The sequence below is a fragment of the Crinia signifera genome, chromosome 4 (genome assembly GCF_055691185.1).
Source record: "Crinia signifera chromosome 4, ASM5569118v1, whole genome shotgun sequence".
Classification (NCBI taxonomy): domain Eukaryota; kingdom Metazoa; phylum Chordata; class Amphibia; order Anura; family Myobatrachidae; genus Crinia; species Crinia signifera.
The window spans coordinates 200633174-200655280 of record NC_139220.1 but is presented as its reverse complement, the minus strand read 5'-3'; the positions used below and the strand labels follow the sequence as shown (position 1 = coordinate 200655280).

The 22107-nt window shown below is 42.5% G+C and overlaps 1 long non-coding RNA gene across 2 annotated transcripts in view; it reads left to right on the top strand.

Moving 5' to 3' along the window:
* Window positions 1–22107, top strand: part of LOC146072510 (uncharacterized) — a 105298-nt gene that overhangs the window by 74070 nt on the left and 9121 nt on the right. Inside the window, exon 3 of one of the 2 annotated variants that reach the window (XR_014473162.1) lies at window positions 156–280. The exons of the other annotated variant lie outside the window; for it this stretch is intronic. This is a non-coding gene — a long non-coding RNA (uncharacterized LOC146072510). Of the gene's footprint in view, window positions 1–155; window positions 281–22107 lie in introns of those variants that run through there. 2 annotated transcript variants of the gene reach the window in all.

Below are 22107 nucleotides of genomic sequence, written 5' to 3'. Positions count from 1 at the left end.
ATTACAATATCTTTTAATAGATTTAAATCGGTTTCCCCACATGTTACTTAAATGCATCTTTCTTGTCATATTAGATATTTTACATGCTGTTTTTATTACATGTTGTGTGGTATGTGTCAATATTTCTTTTCATTGTATCGATGTTTGTAACACAGTCCGATGGAGCCGCTATCCCCGTCTGACGTCATCAGGGGCATCCACATGATCGTGTGTCAGGAGAGTCCGGAAGTCTCAGGTGCATGGAGGGCGTGAGGAGGGTGGATACACCAGGCAGTACAGGTATTTAGGTAAGCTGTATGTCATATTGTTTGTTTGTGGCAAGCCTGAGGAAGGGAATAAACCCCCAAAATGTTGCTGTACTTATTGGTGTTGGAGTGATCATTATTGAATGGTTGTGAAGTCCAGCGAGTGCGGGTCAACTCGATATCTATAATACCCATCCCACCTGCACCGTGGCCATTGCATATTAAGGATGTGTGGCTCATCCTTTGCTCTCTCTCTATATATATATATATATATATATATATATATATATATATAGAGAGAGAGAGAGAGAGAGAGAGAGAGAGAGAGAGAGAGAAAGGGGTTTTCAGGGTGCGCTAGGACCTTTCAATTATTTCAGACAGAATGGTTTAAAATAGGAAAAATTTAATAAACATTTGCTCACAGAGCATAGCAGTATAAACAAAGGTCGAATTGATACACTTTACAATGTATAAAATGACATAAACACAATTCAGGTCAACAGTCGAAATGCGCCCAATAGGCCCAACGCGTTTCGTCGTGAACACGACTTCCTCAGGGGCACAATACAACAGTAGGCAACGATGGTCACACTGTGAATTACAGTAAATACAAATAAATACAATGTCCATAAATTGGATAAAAACAAATAATAAGAACAGGGTAATAGGTTGAGCAGGTGTAAGAAAAGGGAGAAGGAAAACGACTAAATATAGGTCCTTTGGATAACATACCAGTCAATGGTTTAGGGTTTGGACACCAACCAAATATAGAGATTTCACAAAGAGGAGATGTCCTTAGGTGATTATAACATAATGTCCTAGAATTAAAGTTCAATGAAATCCTCAGTATAACATTTCGCTTAATTCAAAACAGATTATTTTCCTTTTGAAGTATGATGAAAAAAGTACATACCACCAATTTGTTTACAGATGGATAAACAAATAGAGAAACCATTCAAAGTTATACGGCTATAATGACCACTTTCAATTGTAGATAGATAAGGGGAATCTGGTGAAGTGAATAAGATTGACACTCTATTATAATCAATTTAGCAACCTCTGCAAGTAGGGCAGAGATTGACAGAAAAATACATAGAATTAAATAAAATATATGTCAATACATACTATTTTCGACTAAAGAAATGTACATCAAAAAAAAATTTTTCATAATTTTTTAACGGTTTTTTTTTAGTCGAAAATAGTATGTATTGACATATATTTTATTCCCCTTATCTATCTACAATTGAAAGTGGTCATTATAGCCGTATAACTTTGAATGGTTTCTCTATTTGTTTATCCATCTGTAAACAAATTGGTGGTATGTACTTTTTTCATCATACTTCAAAAGGAAAATAATCTGTTTTGAATTAAGCGAAATGTTATACTGAGGATTTCATTGAACTTTAATTCTAGGACATTATGTTATAATCACCTAAGGACATCTCCTCTTTGTAAAATCTCTATATTTGGTTGGTGTCCAAACCCTAAACCATTGACTGGTATGTTATCCAAAGGACCTATATTTAGTCGTTTTCCTTCTCCCTTTTCTTACACCTGCTCAACCTATTACCCTGTTCTTATTATTTGTTTTTATCTAATTTATGGACATTGTATTTATTTGTATTTACTGTAATTCACAGTGTGACCATCGTTGCCTACTGTTGTATTGTGCCCCTGAGGAAGTCGTGTTCACGATGAAACGCGTTGGGCCTATTGGGCGCATTTCGACTGTTGACCTGAATTGTGTTTATGTCATTTTATACATTGTAAAGTGTATCAATTCGACCTTTGTTTATACTGCTATGCTCTGTGAGCAAATGTTTATTAAATTTTTCCTATTTTAAACCATTTTGTCTTAAATAATTGAAAGGTCCTAGCGCACCCTGAAAACCCCTTTCTCTCTATTTCTATACTGGGTCCTATCTAACAGGGGACCCCCTCAGGGTTGCTGCTAAACTAAATTCACTGAGCGCATTGTGTGGCCTTCTTTTTATCGATATATATATATATATATATATATATATATATATATATATATATATATATATATATATAAAGAATGGTAATAATAATATGTTTTTTATGTGAGGCACAATAATGATGACATAAAATAAGCGTTATGATGTATAAAGATTATACACTCCTATGGCCAGTTAACAACATTTTTGTTCACCTAGATAGACATGTGTTCTGCCGCAATTGCAGCCAGCTGTGCTATAATCAGAATTGAGAACAAGGTCTGGCTTACATCCACATGACTAAAAGATGGAAGCCAAAGACAGACCCATAAAGAGGCTTGGAATGCAGAGTAAACGGCGCATGGCACAAGCACTGGAAAGCGGCTTGTCCAACCTAATTATGCACGCCAATAGAAAGCAGGACAGGCTCTTTTAAAAGACACAGAGCGGGAAAAACGTATTATGTATCTGAGGAAGCCGCTGATTGACAAAGAGGTGGGGAAATGCATTGTACACTTTCATCTTTCATCTTATACCACAAACTTGCCAGGATCGGGGGGATGCTAAATCCAGGCTTGTTATTCCGGATAAGGCTGCATGAAATATGGAAGCACCAGCAGCCAGGAACGTTCCTGTAAGACGACTGCCAATACCCAGAGTGTGGATTACAAATACCCATTTGGGTCAAAGACTGAGACTATATATTGTTTTTATATTAACCACCTATTTGTTCTATGAATTGACTGCTAACCTTCTTGCAAACCCATACTAACAGGGTGGAACTAATAAAGCCTGAATCTGCTTACTTTGGCTATAAATCTCTATGCTGCTAATGAGAAGCTGTGAAGTATAATTAACATCTATAAAGCTATGCTATTGAAATTAGCAAGAAGAAAAAGTAACAGTTGTTCTGGATATTAACCCTTATGCTGCTATCTAAAAAGCTGTGAAGTATAATTGCCACATTATATAAAAATAAGGCACAGTTGTTTTAGCAATGTATGTTGATTGATAATTGATATACTGTATTGGGTGAAATTTAATTGGAAGAGAAATTCAGAAAGTGAGAGATTTGGTCAAAAATCTCCAGTTTTTTTAAAGCAGCAATCATTTACACTGCAAAATCAAACTGGTTTTGCAGTGTAAATGATTGCCGCTTTAAAAAGACTGGAGATTTCTTACCAAATCGCTCACTTTCTGAATCTCTCATCCTATTAAATTTCACCCAAGATGTATTAAACTGGCCTATACCAGCATGATATAGAAATTGTATGTTAATAATTAAGAATAAAAATGAACTATATTTATTTGGTTTGGTCCAAAAGCGCTGTTTATTTCTGTGTTTTTCCTTTGTTTGATAAAAGGGTTTAGTATCCCATTAAACAGCAGCAGATTGGACCTAAACCAGTTGGGATCGCGCTCAGTTTTAATCTTTTTGATAGGTGTGTAAATTTCTCATTGGAAACCATTTATTTAATTAGAGACACCCAAGAGACTGTAGACGGGAAGGTTTAGCCAACCAAGTTCTGGAAATACAAACAATGGTCAGGGTGCAGAGATCTATCACATAGGATCTAAAATGTCCTCATAAATGGCAGCTAATAGATGGGTGTTAGAACTTCCCTAGGAATGCCGCTGATGGCTGTAGTATCTATACCTCCGACCAAAATGTTGCTATACCATGACCAGATTAGGTACCAAAAAGAACCCTCTCTTACTTCACATTTGTGGAACTGCAGGGCAGAGATACTTCCCATGCGGCACAGCTTGTCTGGTGTGTAGTAAATTCTGTAGACTACAAATTAAAGAATTGAATCTGTTGAAATCTAACAATCATAGTACTAATGCGCGGACTGCCAGTATCCAACTCCCAAATATCATCAGTGATCGATCCCAAATTTGCCTCCCATGCAGCCATAAGCATGGGTAAGTTACTAGTATGCACTACCATTTGAAAAGGGGAATATATGGTATATACCAAATGCTTGCATGCTGTTCCCACTAAGAGGTCCTTATATGAGGAGTCCATGAGCATTGGGGGTGGGGAGCATCTCTAAACTGTGTTAAGAGCATGTCTCAACTGGAGAAAGCTATATAAAAATTAATTGAATACAGAAAAGTCTGACCTCAGCCCCTGGAATGATTTCAGGATGTTTCCATTATATGTCTCCTATTGTGGAAAGCCCCCATTTTCCCCATGTAGACATGATTTGCAAATTAGTCAGTTCAGGGAGTCGAAGGGGATAGTGTAGTGATGGTCTGGAATCCAATCGCCAATAGGGAAAGCAGCAGCAGCGTCCACAGTGGAGTACACACACACACTTAATGTGTTTCAGACACTGAGTCCTTCCTCAGAACACTTCCACTGTGGACGCTGCTGCTGCTGCTACTACTTCCCCCATTGGCAATTGGATTCTCTCCCTGGGGTCCACCACCACCAGAAGCCTTGTCACAGGATACCTGGCCACTGGAGCATGGTAGTTGGGAACCTGGACTTTGGGTCACAGGATGGATTGAGGTCCTCCTCTGCCGCTGAACCCATGGTCCAGTACCCGGATTCCACCTTGAGGGACGTCCGGCGTCTAGGGACCAGGCTTGTGGTGGCCTCTGCTAGGCCAGATTACTGCCGCACTACCATGGGGAACAATCCTCTGCCTTCTCTCCTCCATCGTGATCCTCCCACCTGCCACCAGCTTTACCAATGGTGGGCCTAGAACCAGAATCTTGAATTCTGAAATACATAGTACTTAAAAATAAATCTTGATATCAGTTACAATGTATTGTTATATACTGTATAAGGGAGATATTTGGTGATTTTTCAGAGCTGTCTTCTTTCTAAAATCATTTTTGTTAAAATGGACTAACCTTTTCCTTTAGAAAATGGCTTAATTACTATTTAATGACTTCATTAGGCACTATTTTAAAATTTGGAGCAGTTCCCTCAAAGCAACCTACAGTAACTGTTCAGGTTTTAAGGCGATCCACAGCTGAGCACAAATGGTTAAATCAAATTGACTGTGGTACTAATTAAGTCAACTGTGCCAAAGCATGGTTATCCTTAAAGTCTGTACTGTTAGGGTGCCTTAAGGATCTGGTTTATTTATTTTTTTTCACTGCCAAGAAAATCCTGGTTTACTGCAAATTCACCATAAAATTATGTCAGTGGAAACGGATTGGATCAGGGAATCCAAACCTCCTAGTGAGCAGGGTTTTTCCTGGTAAGGCCCCCGGTAAGGCTAAGTGTAAACAAGAAAATCAAGTCAATGTGACCCATGATCCATTTACAGCATAGTAAGAAGAGCTGGCCTTTGAAGATGATCTTTGATCCAGGGATAAGCTGTGTTAAGAGGTCTAAGCTGTGTCACATCAATAAATAAAATTTCAGGTACAACCCGGCATATTGATCTAACAGTGACATTAGTGTCCTGTATACAGGTTGAGTATCCCGTATCCGAGTATCCGTTATCCGAATTATTCCGAAAACCATACATTCCAGAGAGTGAAAAAAAAAATTTTTTTTTGCTAAAAACTCACTGGGGACATTTGTAACAGCATCACTGGTGACATGATATATAACTGGCACTATATATGTGCAAGAAAATTATTGCTTGGCATTCAAATTCAATATCTGAGATAGTACACAAATTTTGTTTCATGTTTTGAAACCTTGTTTTTTGAACAAATAAAATATATTTGTGTGTATTTTATGTGGTAATAAAATATATTTGTGTGTATTTTATGTGTTTATACAGCATATATGCAAGATACTTCAAAATACATAATTGAAATATTAAAATATTCCGAAATACGGAATAATCCGTTATCCAAAATTCTCCTGGTCCCGAGCATTTTGGATACGGGATACTCAACCTGTATACAGTAGTTATATTTTCAACACTTCATACATCCATCCCTGCTATTTTTTACTTTAATCAGTTGTATTTTAATATTTTTCCCAAATTCCTTGTTTTACATGTTTTTCTTATATTAGGCATATACTATTCACCACTAATAGAATCTTGTACAGACATACCTCAATTAATGACCAGGTTCCGTTCCTACGACCCGGTCGTTAAGCGAATTGGTTGTTAAACAAACCTATATAAAGCCCCTAAACAGTCTAGGCAGGTCATAACTGCGAGAGGGTAGATGGGCAGGTCATAAATCTGAGCAGGCGGGGTCGTAAGTCCGACCAGTCATAGCACGGATGCTAAACGAAGGCCCAGGTCGTAAGTCCGGGTGGTGGTTAAACAGGTAGGTCGTTAAGTGAGGAATGTAGTTTATAATTTATGAGGCAAAAAATGCAGGTGCACTATACAATCTTTACTAATTCTAATTTGAATAATTTTCCAATACATGTAATTAAATAGAGGTTTCTTTACATAATTTTTGCTAAAATAATCATCTTTCCCACCACAGGCTGGTACCCTCATAGAGGTGGAAAAGTTCCTAACTCCCCATCATTCTAGGTGTTCAGGACTAGGACGTTGGGCACTACCAAACCAGCCCAAAGAGACCACTGACAGGCACCAGACTAGCAAAGGATTGCAAATGATAGCAATTATTTTATATTGAAGACAATACAGGTGTGAAAGTGTGTAAAACATTTTACATATAAAAAGAAAGTATTAAAATGCTGAAAAAATTAATCATCTTAGTCAGATAAATTCAGATGGGTCCACAACTGACAAACTATATAATCTTATGCAGAGTGTTAGGGGGTTAACAACTTTTAAAAAAATACTAATTAACTTCAAATTGCACTCAAAGATATTCATATTAAATTGTTCATTTTACTGTTCACTTTTTTCTCTGATCTTATTATGTAATTTTGCATGTCAAATTTAATCTTCACTCACAGGGATCTGAAGTTTTATTTACTGTATGTGATATATAATTTTACTCTGCAAATTTAAATTTATTTTATTTCTCTAAACTTGGCCCTTTCAAAAGATGTTTCAAAACATATCTAGACTACCACTTTTCGGAGATTTGTGACAGAGAATAAAATAGTCCTTCAAGTAAGTTACTTATAATTTTCGAAAAAACTAACCATGCATTTTGTACTTTGTGTTTATAACAAAATTGGTTTATGGAATGAAGCATTTAAATTAAGCTACTATATAGCTTGTTGATTACTACAGTAAGTGGTTAAAAAAAGTGTGTACTTCTCTACAGGGATCCATTCATGGATGGAGTTTCTGACTACTTGTACATTTATATATTTGAAGGCCATATTCCATATCATGGTACTTATCTTAGCGCCAATATAAAGGGCCTTATTCTGGTCGGTGCGGCCGGAGCCGAATATGCGGCCAGGACCGTGCGTCCTTAACCCCGCCTTTCGTACGGATCGCTCACTCCGTCCGAATGCGGTAATCTGCCGACCGCACGGAGCACGAGTGAATTTCTTACAGATACACCTCCTCCATCTCAGGGAACCTCCCCCATCATTCGATGGTCGCAGACCATCGAATGCAGGACCGAGTGGTCGGCCAGCTCCCGCAACCTCAGACCACACGGGCATTTCTCCGTGCAAAAGCAGGGATCTGGGCGGGCAGCTGACATCCGGCAATGTCATATGTCCACCCCCTACACGTGCGTCACGGCCGCATTACCATACGTACGCCCAGCATTTTCATGGGAACGCCCATGAAACGCGGGGTGTATGCATATGGTAATGAGCCCAAACAGCCCTTCATGCCCCTCTCCACCCCCTGTTCGTTGTGTAAACATTTCATGCGGAATTTGGCCGTTGTCACACGCAGCCGCGGCGGTGCACGGCGGGCATATTACTCACCCGTTCGCGCCCGCCGTCGGCTAGCGTGTAGTGGTCTCCGGGTCAGCGGCAGCGGGCAGCGGCAGTCTGGTGGGCAGCAGGCAGTATGGGGGGCCGACAGGTGTAGCAATGTGTGCTGTAATGGCGCCGGGAGGCCGGCGCCGCCATCTTGGTTAAGGGCAAATAGCAGATTGGCCCAGGTCTGAGGTTTCCGCCCATACTGACCTGACAGCCAATGGCAGCCGCCCTCTTGGGATATAGGGGATCTGCCTAGGGCTGTTCAGTGTCAGTACAAAGAGTCTCCCGAGGCGTTCACAGCTCCCAGCTGACTCCGGCTCTCTGACTCACCTCTCCTGACCTTGGTGCCTTGCTCGTGCTCTGTGCTGGTCTAGGCTACTGCTTAACCCCATCGCTGCCAGTTCTCTCCACAGTCTGGCCTCTGCCTGTATCCCTGAGCTTCCTGGCCTAGCTCTTCAAGTCTCCTGCTTCCAAGCAATTCTGCAATCTTCATTTCATCATTCATCTTCTTCCAGTCTTCAAGGATCCTTCATTTACCATCAAGTACATTCTCTTTCCGGATCCTCTTATTCTTCAAGACCCCTGCCTGTCATCCTGTGCTATTGAACTGTCATTATTCAAATTAACTTTCTTCTTCTAAAAGTGCCCTGCTGGCTCAAGTATTATTTACCACTAACTGCCACTTAAAGAAAGTATTCAAGTGTGTATTGTTTGCATTGATGAATTCTATTATTAAACCTGCACGATTTAATCCTTCCTCCTCTGGTCCGCCTCCGGTTGCTACACACCACAAGACTTCATCCAGCCCTTCAGTTGTGACAGTTTGTACTGACCCGATGGAGTCGGGTGTTGAACAGGCTTCCATGGCGGACGTCTTTCAAAGCATCGTGGCTCGTCTTGAACAAGTGGAAACTACCCAACGCCAAGTGGCTCAATTTCTTCAGGCCTTGTCCCCGCCCCAGGCGGCTCCCCCAGTGTCGGTGGCTCCCGCACCAGTGATTCCAGTTCCTGTTTCCACACCAGGATCCGTAGTTCCTCATCACATGCAACTACCAACTCCCAGCAAGTTTGATGGTTCGCCAAAGGGATGCCGTGGGTTCCTGAACCAATGCGATGTTCATTTCACCCTGCAGTCGTCTCACTTCCCAACCTCCAAGGCAAAGGTGGCATATATTGTGTCTCTCCTGGCAGGGTCAGCTCTGGACTGGGTGTCCCCTCTCTGGGAACGCTCTGACCCCCTGCTCAATGACTATGAAGCTTTCATTACCTCTTTCCTTCGACGAACCTGGCAGAGTGTCTTCTGCCGCCACTGAAATCCTGAGGATTCGCCAGGGTAGCCGATCTGTGGGACAGTATGTTGTGCAGTTCCAGACCCTGTCCTCTGTATTAAAATGGAACGAAGAGACTCTCGTCTCCGCCTTCTGGAATGGGCTGGCAGGTCGTATCAAGGATGAATTAGCTACTCGTGACTTTCCTGCTACCTTGGCCGAGCTCATCTCCCTGTGCAACAAAGTAGATCTACGGATGCAGGAGCGCCAACTAGAGAGAAACCGCTCCGATCGCCTCCGCCCTCGCTTTACCACCAATGTTGTTCCCGTTCCTAGATCAGGTTCTTCCACAACTACACCCCCTGATGAACCCATGCAGATCAATCGCTCTCGGCTCTCCTTGGAAGAAAAGTCACGTAGACGACGGGAGAATCTTTGCATGTACTGCGGTTCTTCAGCAGGATCCATCTCATCACCAGTGGCCAGCAGCACACTGCACAGTAGATAACCTGTCCCTCTCCCCCTTCGAAATAGGAAAAGGGGAAGTATTTCCATTATTATTGAAGCACTGGTGAAGGGTACTCTGTCCACTTTTTCTTGCATTTACTGCGGTTCTTCCGCCCATTTGCTGTCCTCTTGTCCATTGCGTCCGGGAAACGGACGCTCCTAACCTCCCAGAGGGAGGCCCGGTTAGGAGTCCTGCTTTCATCTCCCTCCTGAACTGTTTCCACCATTCCAGTTACCCTTGTGTGTCCTCAAGGGAAAATCAAAGTCCAGGCCCTATTGGATTCCGGAGCGGCAGGAAACTTTCTTTCTTCATCCTTCGTCTTTCAACACTCCTTGACAGTACAACCCTTGGTCCATCCCCTGGTTCTCACTGCAGTGGATGGGAGTCGTATTTGTAGTGGGCAAATCACCCTTCAAACCAATCCAGTGACAGTGCTAGTTGGTGCTTTACATCAAGAGACTCTAGAGTTTAAAGTCCTTCCTCAGTCATCACACCAGATGGTCCTGGGCTTACCATGGCTCGCTAAACACAATCCTCATATTGATTGGACCAGCATGGAGATCAAAGCATGGGGTACGAACTGTCTAACCACTTGCATGCCTCGTATCCTTCCACTCAATCAAATTAATTCTCAAGAAGGAGGCCCCAGTCTTCCATCTTCACCAGCTTCACCCGTGTCTATACCCACACCATACCATTCTTTTTCTGATGTATTCAGCAAGGGAGGTGCCGATACTCTGCCCCCTCATCGTCCTTGGGACTGTCCGATAGAGTTGATACCCGGGAAGTTCCCACCGCGGGGCCGTATCTACCCCTTATCTCTACCCGAGACCAAGGCTATGTCTGACTACATTCGTGAGAACTTGAATAAAGGCTTCATTCGTCCATCCACTTCGCCAGCCGGAGCGGGGTTTTTCTTCGTAAAAAAGAAAGATGGAACTCTCCGGCCATGTATCGACTATAGGGGTCTAAACGATATCACTGTCAAGAACCGCTACCCATTACCCCTCATCACCGAACTCTTCGATAAGATCAGAGGGGCTTCTATTTTTACCAAACTGGATCTGAGAGGGGCGTACAACTTGATCCGAATTCGTTCCGGTGACGAGTGGAAAACGGCTTTCAACACCCGCGATGGCCACTACGAATACCTGGTGATGCCATTTGGTCTTTGCAATGCCCCGGCCGTCTTCCAACAGTTTGTAAACGACATATTTCGGGACTTACTGTATCATTCCGTCGTGGTGTATCTCGATGATATCCTCACCTTCTCCCCTAACCTCCATCTCCATCGTCAAACCGTCTCTGAAGTCCTGCGGCGTCTACGCCAAAATCAATTATTCTGCAAGCTAGACAAGTGCGTTTTCGAGGTCACTTCCATTCCATTCCTTGGCCACATCCTCACCAGCACTGGGATAGAGATGGACCCAGAGAAAGTAAGAGCCATCCTAGACTGGACAGCGCCTACCACGCTCTAAGGCATCCAGAGGTTCCTGGGCTTCTCAAATTATTATCGTCGCTTCATCCGGGACTTCTCCACCCTTGCTGCACCCCTTACTGCTCTAACCCGTAAGGGAGTAGATCCAAGTCAGTGGCCATCCGAAGCCTCTCTAGCCTTCCAACAACTAAAGAATGCGTTTGTCTCCGCTCCAATTCTTCTTCAGCCAAATCTCGACAAACCCTTCATTCTCGAGGTGGACGCATCCTCAGAGGGAGTCGGGGCAATCTTGTCGCAGAAAGGGGAGGACCAGGAACTTCACTCTTGTGCCTTCTACTCCAAGAAGTTTCTTCCAGCAGAGAAGAATTACCCCATTGGGGAGCAAGAGTTACTGGCAGTCAAGTCAGCATTGGAGGAGTGGCGGTACCTCCTGGAGGGGGCACGACATAAGATCACTGTATACTCTGATCATAAGAATCTCTCTTTTCTCAAGCACGCCCAATGCCATACTGCTCGTCAAGCCCGCTGGGCCATGTTCTTCGAACGATTTGATTTCCAGATCAGATTCAGACCCGGGTCGATGAATGCCAAGGCCGATGCTCTTTCACGCTCTTTCGAGACTCCGGCAGACCTTGAGACTCCTCCTCGACCAATCCTCGATCCTCTGGTTTTTGCTCAAGTTACGGTCCAACCTTCACCTCCTCCGGGCAAAACCTTTGTTCCCCTCAATCTTCGCAAGAGAGTGCTGTCCTGGGCACACGCTTCCCGTTTCGCAGGACATACTGGTGCACAGAAGACCCTAATGTTTCTATTACGTTCATATTGGTGGCCCACCATTCGTCGAGATGTAACCAGCTTTGTCGCCTCCTGTGTAAAGTGCGCCCAGCATAAGTCCTCCAGAACGTCTCCTGCCGGTCCTCTTCTACCTCTAGCCATACCCACATAACCATGGTCCCACTTGTCTATGGACTTTATCTGCGAACTTCCTCCCTCCAAAGGGCATACGGTAATCTGGGTGGTAGTTGACCGGTTCTCAAAAATGGTGCACTTCTTCCCATTGAAAGGCCTCCCATCCGCTCCAGTTTTGGCTCAGCTCTTCATTTCCACAATCTTCAAACTCCATGGGTTGCCCAAAGAGATTATATCTGACCGTGGAGTGCAGTTTGTTGCAAAGTTTTGGAGGGCCCTCTGTTCCGCTGTACAAGTCAAACTCAAGTTCTCCACCGCTTTCCACCCACAAACCAACGGGCAGACGGAACGAGTCAACCAAGACTTGGAAGCCTTCATTCGCTTATTCATCTCTTCTTCTCAAGACGACTGGGTAGACCTTCTGCCTTGGGCGGAATATGCGCACAATAACTCTTATCATTCATCCTCCGGCACCACTCCCTTTTTTACTGTTTTTGGCAAACATCCCCGATCTCCAGATTTCTCAGACTTATCTTCTTCCGATGTTCCTGCAGCTGCTGCTTCCTTACAACGGTTTGCGAAAATCTGGTCAGACGTTCATACTGCTCTCCTCAAAGCATCCGCTCGATACAAAAGGATGGCGGACAGGAAAAGAAGAGCGGCTCCCAAATTGAAGGTTGGAGATTGAGTGTGGCTGTCTACCCGCCACATACGCCTGCGGTTACCATCTATGAAGCTGGCTCCCCGGTTAATCGGGCCATTCCCAATTACTCAAGTTATTAACCCTGTCGCCTACAGACTACAGCTTCCTTCTTCCCTGAAGATCTCAAATTCTTTTCATGTGTCTTTTCTAAAGCCCTTGAGATTGAACTTATATCAGAAGAAGGTGCCCAAACCGCCCCAGATTGGCTCAGAGAGAGAGACAGAGTTCAAGGTGAGGCGCATCATCGACTCACGTTGTCGCAATGCCCATCTGCAGTATCTGGTAGAATGGCTTGGATTCGGTCCTGAAGAGAACTCCTGGGTTGATGCTGCAGATCTTTATGCTCCCCGTCTGGTGAGGCAATTCTTCCAAAGGAACCCACACAAGGTGCGTAGGTGCCCTGGGGTCACCCAGAAAAGGGGGGGTACTGTCACACGCAGCCGCGGCGGTGCGCGGCGGGCATATTACTCACCCGTTCGCGCCCGCCGTCGGCTAGCGTGTAGTGGTCTCCGGGTCAGCGGCAGCGGGCAGCGGCAGTCTGGTGGGCAGCAGGCAGCATGGGGGGCCGACAGGTGTAGCAGTGTGTGCTGTAATGGCGCCGGGAGGCGGGCACCGCCATCTTGGTTAAGGGCAAATAGCAGATTGGCCCAGGTCTGAGGTTTCCGCCCATACTGACCTGACAGCCAATGACAGCCTCCCTCTTGGGATATAGGGGATCTGCCTAGGGCTGTTCAGTGCCAGTACAAAGAGTCTCCCGAGGCGTTCACAGCTCCCAGCTGACTCCGGCTCTCTGACTCACCTCTCCTGACCTTGGTGCCTTGCTCGTGCTTTGTGCTGGTCTAGGCTACTGCTTAACCCCATCGCTGCCAGTTCTCTCCACAGTCTGGCCTCTGCCTGTATCCCTGAGCTTCCTGGCCTAGCTCTTCAAGTCTCCTGCTTCCAAGCAATTCTGCAATCTTCATTGCATCATTCATCTTGTTCCAGTCTTCAAGGATCCTTCATTTACCATCAAGTACATTCTCTTTCCGGATCCTCTTATTCTTCAAGACCCCTGCTTGTCGTCCTGTGCTATTGAACTGTCATTATTCAAATGAACTTTCTTGTTCTAAAAGTGCCTTGCTGGCTCAAGTATTATTTACCACTAACTGCCACTTAAAGAAAGTATTCAAGTGTGTATTGTTTCCATTGATGAATTCTATTATTAAACCTGCACGATTTAATCCTTCCTCCTCTGGTCCGCCTCCGGTTGCTACACACCACACGACTTTATCCAGCCCTTCAGTTGTGACAGCCGTGCATTCTGCTCGTACATGCGCAGAGACGCCTTTGCACATGCGCAGACACAAAACATCGGCGGCACGAATGCACGCGGATATTACCGCACCAACCAGAATAAGGGCCAAAGTGTGACAAACTAGGACAAACATATTTATGAAATATCAATAAACTTATATTATTATTGCAAGCCACCACCAAGTAATACTTATTTTCAGCACTTTATAACACTTTGATTTTTTATCTACTGTATGTAACATTTTTCAATGCCCCTCTCAATATATATTAGCTGCTCTCACTTACCTAGCACTCCTTAACTTAACATGTGCAGCACTACAGGACTTATGTGTTGATTCTGGTTCAGTTGCAAATCACATTTGGTTTGCTAATGGGCAAAACCATGTACTGTACCCTGCAGGTGTGGCAGATGTAACGTGCAGAGAGAGTTAGCTTTGGGTGCTTTATTTTAACACTGGCTTTCCCAGAGTGATGTATCAGCTGTGTCCATGTGCTCAACTCTCTGTGTGAGAAGACTGTGCCGCTCGGGATGATGTGTTGGTACGGGTCTTGGTTTGTGAAGAGGATTGTGTGGAAATGTCTTAATGTCCTTTCAACGCGTTTCGGCCTTCCCTTGGCCTTTTTCAAGGAAGTCAAGACCTGTACCCACACATCATCCCGAGCGGCGCAGTCTCCTCACACAGAGAGTGAAAAGGTATACTGTAGCTGGTTTCTAGCGGCAGGGAGGTGTTCATAAGGGTGGGCACAGCATTAGGGGGTTTCTGTGCATAACATGTGCGTATGCCTATGGGTGTCGACCTAATGACTGTTTAACAACTTGCTGGTGACCAACTGATCCACACCCAGTTAGCATGTGCAGTCTAAGGCCACTTTCCCATATAGTTTATAATTTAAGAAAATGAATAAAGTGTCAATGTTGGAAAATTTATAATGTTAAAAAATAACTTCTTTGATGGATTACATAGCATAACATTTTCAGTTTAACTTTATATATGCAAGTGTTTTGCATTAAAATATGAATAACCCCTGCTGCTTACTGAACACAAACCCATCAGATGCTTTATACATTTTATGAGAAAAAAGAAAGATTGAAAGTGAAGATGACAGAATGACATGCAGCTGCTTAAAGTTATTAAACACATATTACAATTGTGCAAATAGAATAAGAAGCTTTATTTGTATTATTGCCTTTTACTGCCTGAAAATTTTTACAAGTAAATAAACAACGAATCATTCCAAAATTAGGGCCAGCTTCAGCCTGGAGCTGAAAAATATTGAAGAACTGTTTGAAAAAGTAGAGATTTTCAATAAAAAAATACTTCTTGTTTGTTTATTAAAATGATAAACATACATCTACTGTGCATACATCATGAATGATGCTCCTAAGCAGGAATTTAAGATCTAGGACCTAATTCAGTATGAATCAAAAGCAAAATCTTTCTCTAATGGGCAAAACCATGCTGCACTGCAGGTGTGGAAAATGTATCATTATCAGAGAGAGTTAGATTTGGGTGGGGTGTGTGCAAACTGAAATCTAAATTGCAGTGTAAAAATAAATCAGCCAAAAAATTCAGTTCTGATCAATATAAGATGGGAGAGGATCAATGATAATGTGTTGTAGAGACATCAAAGGATGGTTAATTGCTAAATTGCTTGGCCAGCGGTTGTTCTGAGGTTTTGTTCTTGATCGCATTTTTAATGGCAGAACGGTGGAGGGCCATCCACTCACAAAGCATTCTAGTTGTTTTCCCCACATAGTATAATTTGCAGGGGCAAATAATCACATAGATTTCATAAATTGGAATGCAGTTTAGGACAAATTTAATATCGATATTCCTGTTTGAGTGTGGAGAAGGCGATGTTGATGCCACCATCATGTTTTTACAAGAGGTGTATAACCAAGCAACAATAGCACCAAGGTGGTTTGGTTAAAAAGTTCTTCAGTATAGCTGGTGAATCGATACCAGTGATTTCTGTATGTACTATGCAGTCTTTAATGTTGGTTGCTATAGTAAAGCATGCCATCGGATGTGAGGTTTACAGTAAGTCTTTGTCGGTATAAACAATAGGCCAAATGCTCTACTGGCCCTCTGTATTACTGGTCTCAAGGTGTCAAATTTAGTTTTGCAGGGAATGGTGTCTTTGTTTTCCTTTTCTTTAGTTGTAATCAGGAGAAAGTGAGGGGGAACGGGGCGGAACTGAGTTCCACCACCTCTAATGGTGAGGTGGAACATTTTAACCTCCACATTGGTTTACACAGAGAGAGAGGGTGCAAATGCACTATGCGATCCTTACATTACAATATAATATTTAATAAGAGGTTGTTAGTATATCAATGGCCAGTGATTTTGGCCTGCTCACCAATCGTCCAGGTCACCTCTTGTCAAGCAGGTCCCTAACACTATGGGGTCACCACCTGGGACGCAGGGAACCCTGAAACACAATAGAGCTAAAGACCCCCCCCCCAGGGCATCACAATAAAGAATAGTGATAGTAAAGTGGTAAAATTATAAGTATGAAAGTCCCTACTATATGTTTGGAGGTAGAGAGAGTGTGAAAAAAGTAGTGCATACATAAATAAGACAAACATGATATAAAAAGTGACTGTGTATTTAAGTTGTGACGCCCTGAGACATTCCAGCCAGAGCAGCCTGGGGGCCCCCACGCGTAGATGCCAACCCCAAATTTTCTGACACTATGTACAAATAAATAGGACTTTCTTGGAATTATGCCTCTGTCTCAGTGCAGTCCATGCTAGTTCCCTGCTTAAAAACATAGAGGGTGTTGGGGGAGTGGTGCCTATCTAAATGAGGCATTCTAAAACCTCAGGTGTGTATTTCTACACATATACATAGTAGGGAAAAGTGGCTCTAAATTGCACACCCTCAGTAATGAAAGGTGCCATCTGCTGAGAATAAAATGGTTTACACAGAGAGAGAGGGTGCAAATGCACTATGCGATCATTACATTACAATATAATATTTAATAAGAGGTTGTTAGTATATCAATGACCTCTTATAAAATATTATATTGTAATGTAATGATCACATAATGCATTTGCACCCTCTCTCTGTGTGTAAACCATTTTATTCTCAGCAGATGGCACCTTTCATTACTGAGGGTGTGCAATTTAGAGCCACTTTAACCTCCACATTGGTCCTGCACATTAATTCTCACAGAATAGCATTCTAGTTTGCAAGGGGATGCCAAAAAACCCTACCACTGGCCATGTGTCTGCCTAGAGGGGGAGGGGGGTAATTAGGTAGCATAGAGAAATTAGTTAGTTCACAACCATTAGTACTTTAGGCAGAGCTATGCAATCTAGTAACTTCATATCACTGGAATTTGCATGTGTCCTATGCAGGAGCAAATAGCTTAATCAGCAAGGTATCTGTTTCTAGTGGAACAGGTCAAAGGCTCTAATACAGAATGTGGCACTTGCAAATATTATGTTAGGAATAAAGAGAGTGCAACATCTATTGTCCTGCAAAGAGGGGGGGGGGGGGGTCAGCCACAGAAGCAATATCAATGGCTTTCAATTAAATGATTGAAATTTGCAGGGAGGGAGAGGTGCCCACCTGGAAGCAGCAGCCCGATGGCAGGTGACTCCATTGCCTCCCAGAGTTATGCCTTTGTCCCTGTCTCACTGACAGAAGTACATTCCTGCCTCACTACCAGCAGCCCATCCCTGCCCTATAGCAGCACTGACGGCAAAACTACTTCATCACTGACAGAAACACATTGTGCCTCATTACTTGCAGCACTTTGCTGTCTCACTGACAGCAAGTCCCAAAGGGGTGCCGGATGGCTGACAGACAATCAGGATTCTGACAGACATTACACCAACGTCGGAATCCCGACTGTTAAAACCCAGACTCTCGGGATCCCAACGGCTACCGGCAATTCTCCCTCATGGGGGTCCATGACCCCCATAGAGGGAGAATAGAACCTGTGGTGAGCATAGCGAGCCACTGTGCCCACAGCGTGGTGAGCGCAGCGAGCCCGCAAGGGGCTTCATTGCGCTCCCCCGCTGTCCAGGCAGTCGGGATCCCGACATCGGGCTAATGACTGTCGGGATCCCGACTGTCGGGATCTTATACCACACCTGTCCCAAAGCAGAACTGCTTATTCAGTTCCGTGACCCAAAGTTTTAAAAAATATCTGGCAATTTGATGCCTCAAAGAATCTAAAGTCTTAAGTATTAATATAAACAAGGCATTTCTGTCTAGACATTTGTTGCATGTTTTCACTTTGTGTTTCTTGTTGTGGAGGTAAGTGTTGATTAGTTGGACTGCCTTACAGTTCCATGGAAGTGGATGCTCAGAAAGCATTCTGGAAATGTGTTTTTTCATGTGCCCTCCTGTCAGTTCTTTGTGTTGTGCATGTGTTCTGAAGAAATATTTGAAGCAGCTGTTGGTCTTTACATTCCCAAGTGATCAGCGTGTTTGTTCTAAATTACATACATTACAATATCCATGTGCTTTCTGGAAGTTCCTGCATTATTCATAATGCTCTGCAAATGACCATACTTTAACTTGCAGTCAAAAATAAGATTGAATTGGTTTTATTGGAAAGGGATTATTGTATCAAAAGAAGCATAATGGCTGAGAATCTGTTTTACAGACTTTATATGTAATATATCATACATGTGAACAATATTTTTAATAATAAGCCTGATTTAGCTAGTATTTTATTTTTGCTGCCCCCTCCCCCACGATGCTAATGAAAAAATTACCATTTGCATCTCTATAGTACAAGTCTTTTGCTATACAGTGAAGCACTGTCACACTAGCGGTAGCTCCCTGGCTGCACAGCCTAGTTGTCTAGTCAGTCACATGGTGGCCATTTTTGGAGTCACAGAGGCTGCATGTGATATTATGCAGCTGCTTGGGTCCCTCTCCCAATGGTCCTAACACTCCACTATTGTCTGGACCATACCCAAAAAAATTAGCTGTCTGTGCTCCTGCAACACTTGGCCACTGCTCCCTTGTCCCTTAGACTCTAGTCACTTTTTTTGCAATTTGATCACAGTTTAAAGCTTTGTGCATGAGCAGATTCCTGAAAATTGGTAATCACGATTTTTGGTAATCTTTAGGGCTGGCTGAATTAGCCCCAATATATATTATTATACAAAAAAATAGGGACATTTAGGTTGGGCTTTCCAGACAACCATGCAAAATAGTTACTAGATATGGTGCCATACCAAACTCACAAAATTAAATAGTGAGATCCCTTGCATCAAGGTTTCTTTAAAGGATCACCTTCTGTGTAGACATGGGGAATGTGGATAGATAGCGTACCATACTCACAAAGGAATAGATAAGACTCCTATAATGGTATCTTTGGATCTGCCCGACTTCTTAGAATTTCATACATAAATGTCCGTATGGCAACGTTTAGATACCAAATGAAAAAAGAAATCTGTAAGTCTTCAAAAATTCAAGGGTTTTCAAATATTCAAGGGTACATGGGAAACCTCTATATTGTACCAAACTCACAGGAGAGTGTATGACACCGTGGGGGTTATTCTAGTCCATTCTTTCTGACAAAATCCTTCTTAGATGGACAAAACCATGTGCACTGCGGGTGGGGCAGATGTAACTTGTGCAGAGAGAATTAGATTTGGGTGGGGTTTTTCTTCAAAGTGAGATCTATATTGAAGTGTAAAATCATGCAGTCAGTATTTTCCCTGCACAGAAACAAAATAACTCACCCAAATCTAATTCTCTCTGCACATGTTACATCTGCCCCCCTGCAGTGCACATGGTTTTGTCCATCTAAGAAGGATTTTGTCAGAAAGAATGAACTAGAATAACCCCCCGTGTAATGTATATAATGGTTTCTTTATGGGATATCACCTTAGTTACATAGTTACATAGTAGGTAAGGCTGAAAAAAGACTTGCGTCCATCTAGTTCAACCTGGTATAGATATCCATTGCTGATTTGGTAGGTTCTGGTATTTTACAGACAGATTATATTTCTTATTTGTACCCATGGATGTTTTTCTCCAGTAAATGTTTGTCCAACTTTGCCTTGAACGCATTTAATGAGCCAGCCGTTACCACCTCTCCGGGAAGAGAGTTCCAGAGTTTGACTGTTCTGACCGTAAAGAAATTATTTCTACTAGCTGAATGAAATCTTTTTTCTTCTAATCTATACTCATGCCCTCGCGTCCTAGATTCCTTTCTAGTAGAAAATAGGGTGTGTGACAGTTCCTTATATTGGCCCTTGATATACTTGTACATGTTGAGCATGTCCCCCCTTATACCTGACGATAGTGACTTGCTAAAGATATAATGTAGGGGGGTAGCTAGTTCATCCCTTAATTCCATTAATACCCTCGGATGAATCCCATCTGGCCCTGGTGACTTATTTGTTTTGAGTTTGCTTAGCCTCAGTATTATTTCCTTCGGCGTGAAATCCACAATGAGATCTGGCTTATTTGTCCCGTTTGTGGTAAATGTTCGTTCCACAGTCTGCTCTCCCTTAGTAAATACTGATGAGAAGAACTCATTTAACAGTTTTGCTTTTCCCTTGTCCTCAGTAACACTTTTTCCACTAGTATCAGTTAGTGGGCCTATGTTTTCCTTAATTAAACGTTTACTATTTATGTATTTAAAAAACTTCTTTGGGTTGGTTTTACTTTCAGTGGCTATGCACTCTTCATATAATATTTTAGCTGCTTTGATTACCCCTTTACAAGTTTTGTTTGATTCTTTGTATTTTGCGAACGCCTCCTCATTCAAGTTATTTTTATAGAATTTAAAGGCTCTGGTTTTATTGTTGATAGCTGACCTTACTTCTTTGTCCAACCATGGTGGCTTTTTTTTGTTGAATTTACCTTTAGTTACTTTAGGAATGTATTCAATAGTTAGTGAATCAAGCACCTTTTTTAGAGTATCCCACATTTCCTCTGCATTTTTTCCCTCCATAACCGTTTCCCACCCAATTCCTGTTAGGGCTTCCCTGAATAATTCAAAGTTCGCTTTTCTGAAGTTTAGTATTTTTGCAGATCCTTTTTGATGTAATTTACTGAAGTTGATTTCCAGTGAAACCATATTGTGATCACTATTCCCTAATTGTTCAATTACTTTTGTGTTTGAAACTAAGTCTGTGTTATTTGTTAATACTAAGTCCAAGAGCGCCTCATCACGAGTTGGAGTTTCTACCGTTTGTGTAATAAACTGGTCTTTAAGTAAGCTTAAGAACCCATTGCTTCTTGCTGATTTACCTGTTTCGTTTTCCCAATCAATGTCGGGTAAATTAAAATCCCCCATAATTAATACCTGACCCTGATTTGAAGCTTGTTTGATTTGGTTTAAAAGAAGAGACTCTTCCCTTTCATTTATATTTGGTGGTCTATAGCATACCCCTATTATAAATTTGTTTTTTGGTTTCTTATTATTGTCGGTTATCTCTGCCCACACTGTCTCCGAGTTGTCGTCTTCCAGGTCTGTGCTCATATTTTTCTCACATGATGTTAAGTTATTATTTACATATAGGCACACACCCCCGCCCCTTCTATTTTCCCTGTCTTTCCTGTAGAGTGTATATCCCTCCATGTTTAATGCCCAGTCATGCGACTCATTACACCATGTTTCTGTAATACCAATGATGTCGTAGTCATCCCTTCTGATCACCGTTTCAAGCTCCCCGATTTTACTCACTAAGCTTCTTGCATTAGCCAGTAAGCATTTTAATTTATGTTTATTTTTAGATATGGCTCTAATATTGTGATTACTTTCACCCCAGGACCCCAGGACCTTGCGTGAGGAATCCTTAGTGTGACAATGCATACCGTTACTTACAGCACGACTTCTAGATGAACGCATATAGCGGTTTCTTTATTGGTCCTCATTTCTACTCCTCCATATTAAGTAAACTCGCAAGTTGGGTAGTATACAAATAAGAGGGAACCGTCTTAATGTCACACTAATTTATTCCAAATTTAAAAACAAAAATACAATATATAAAAGCATAGATAAAA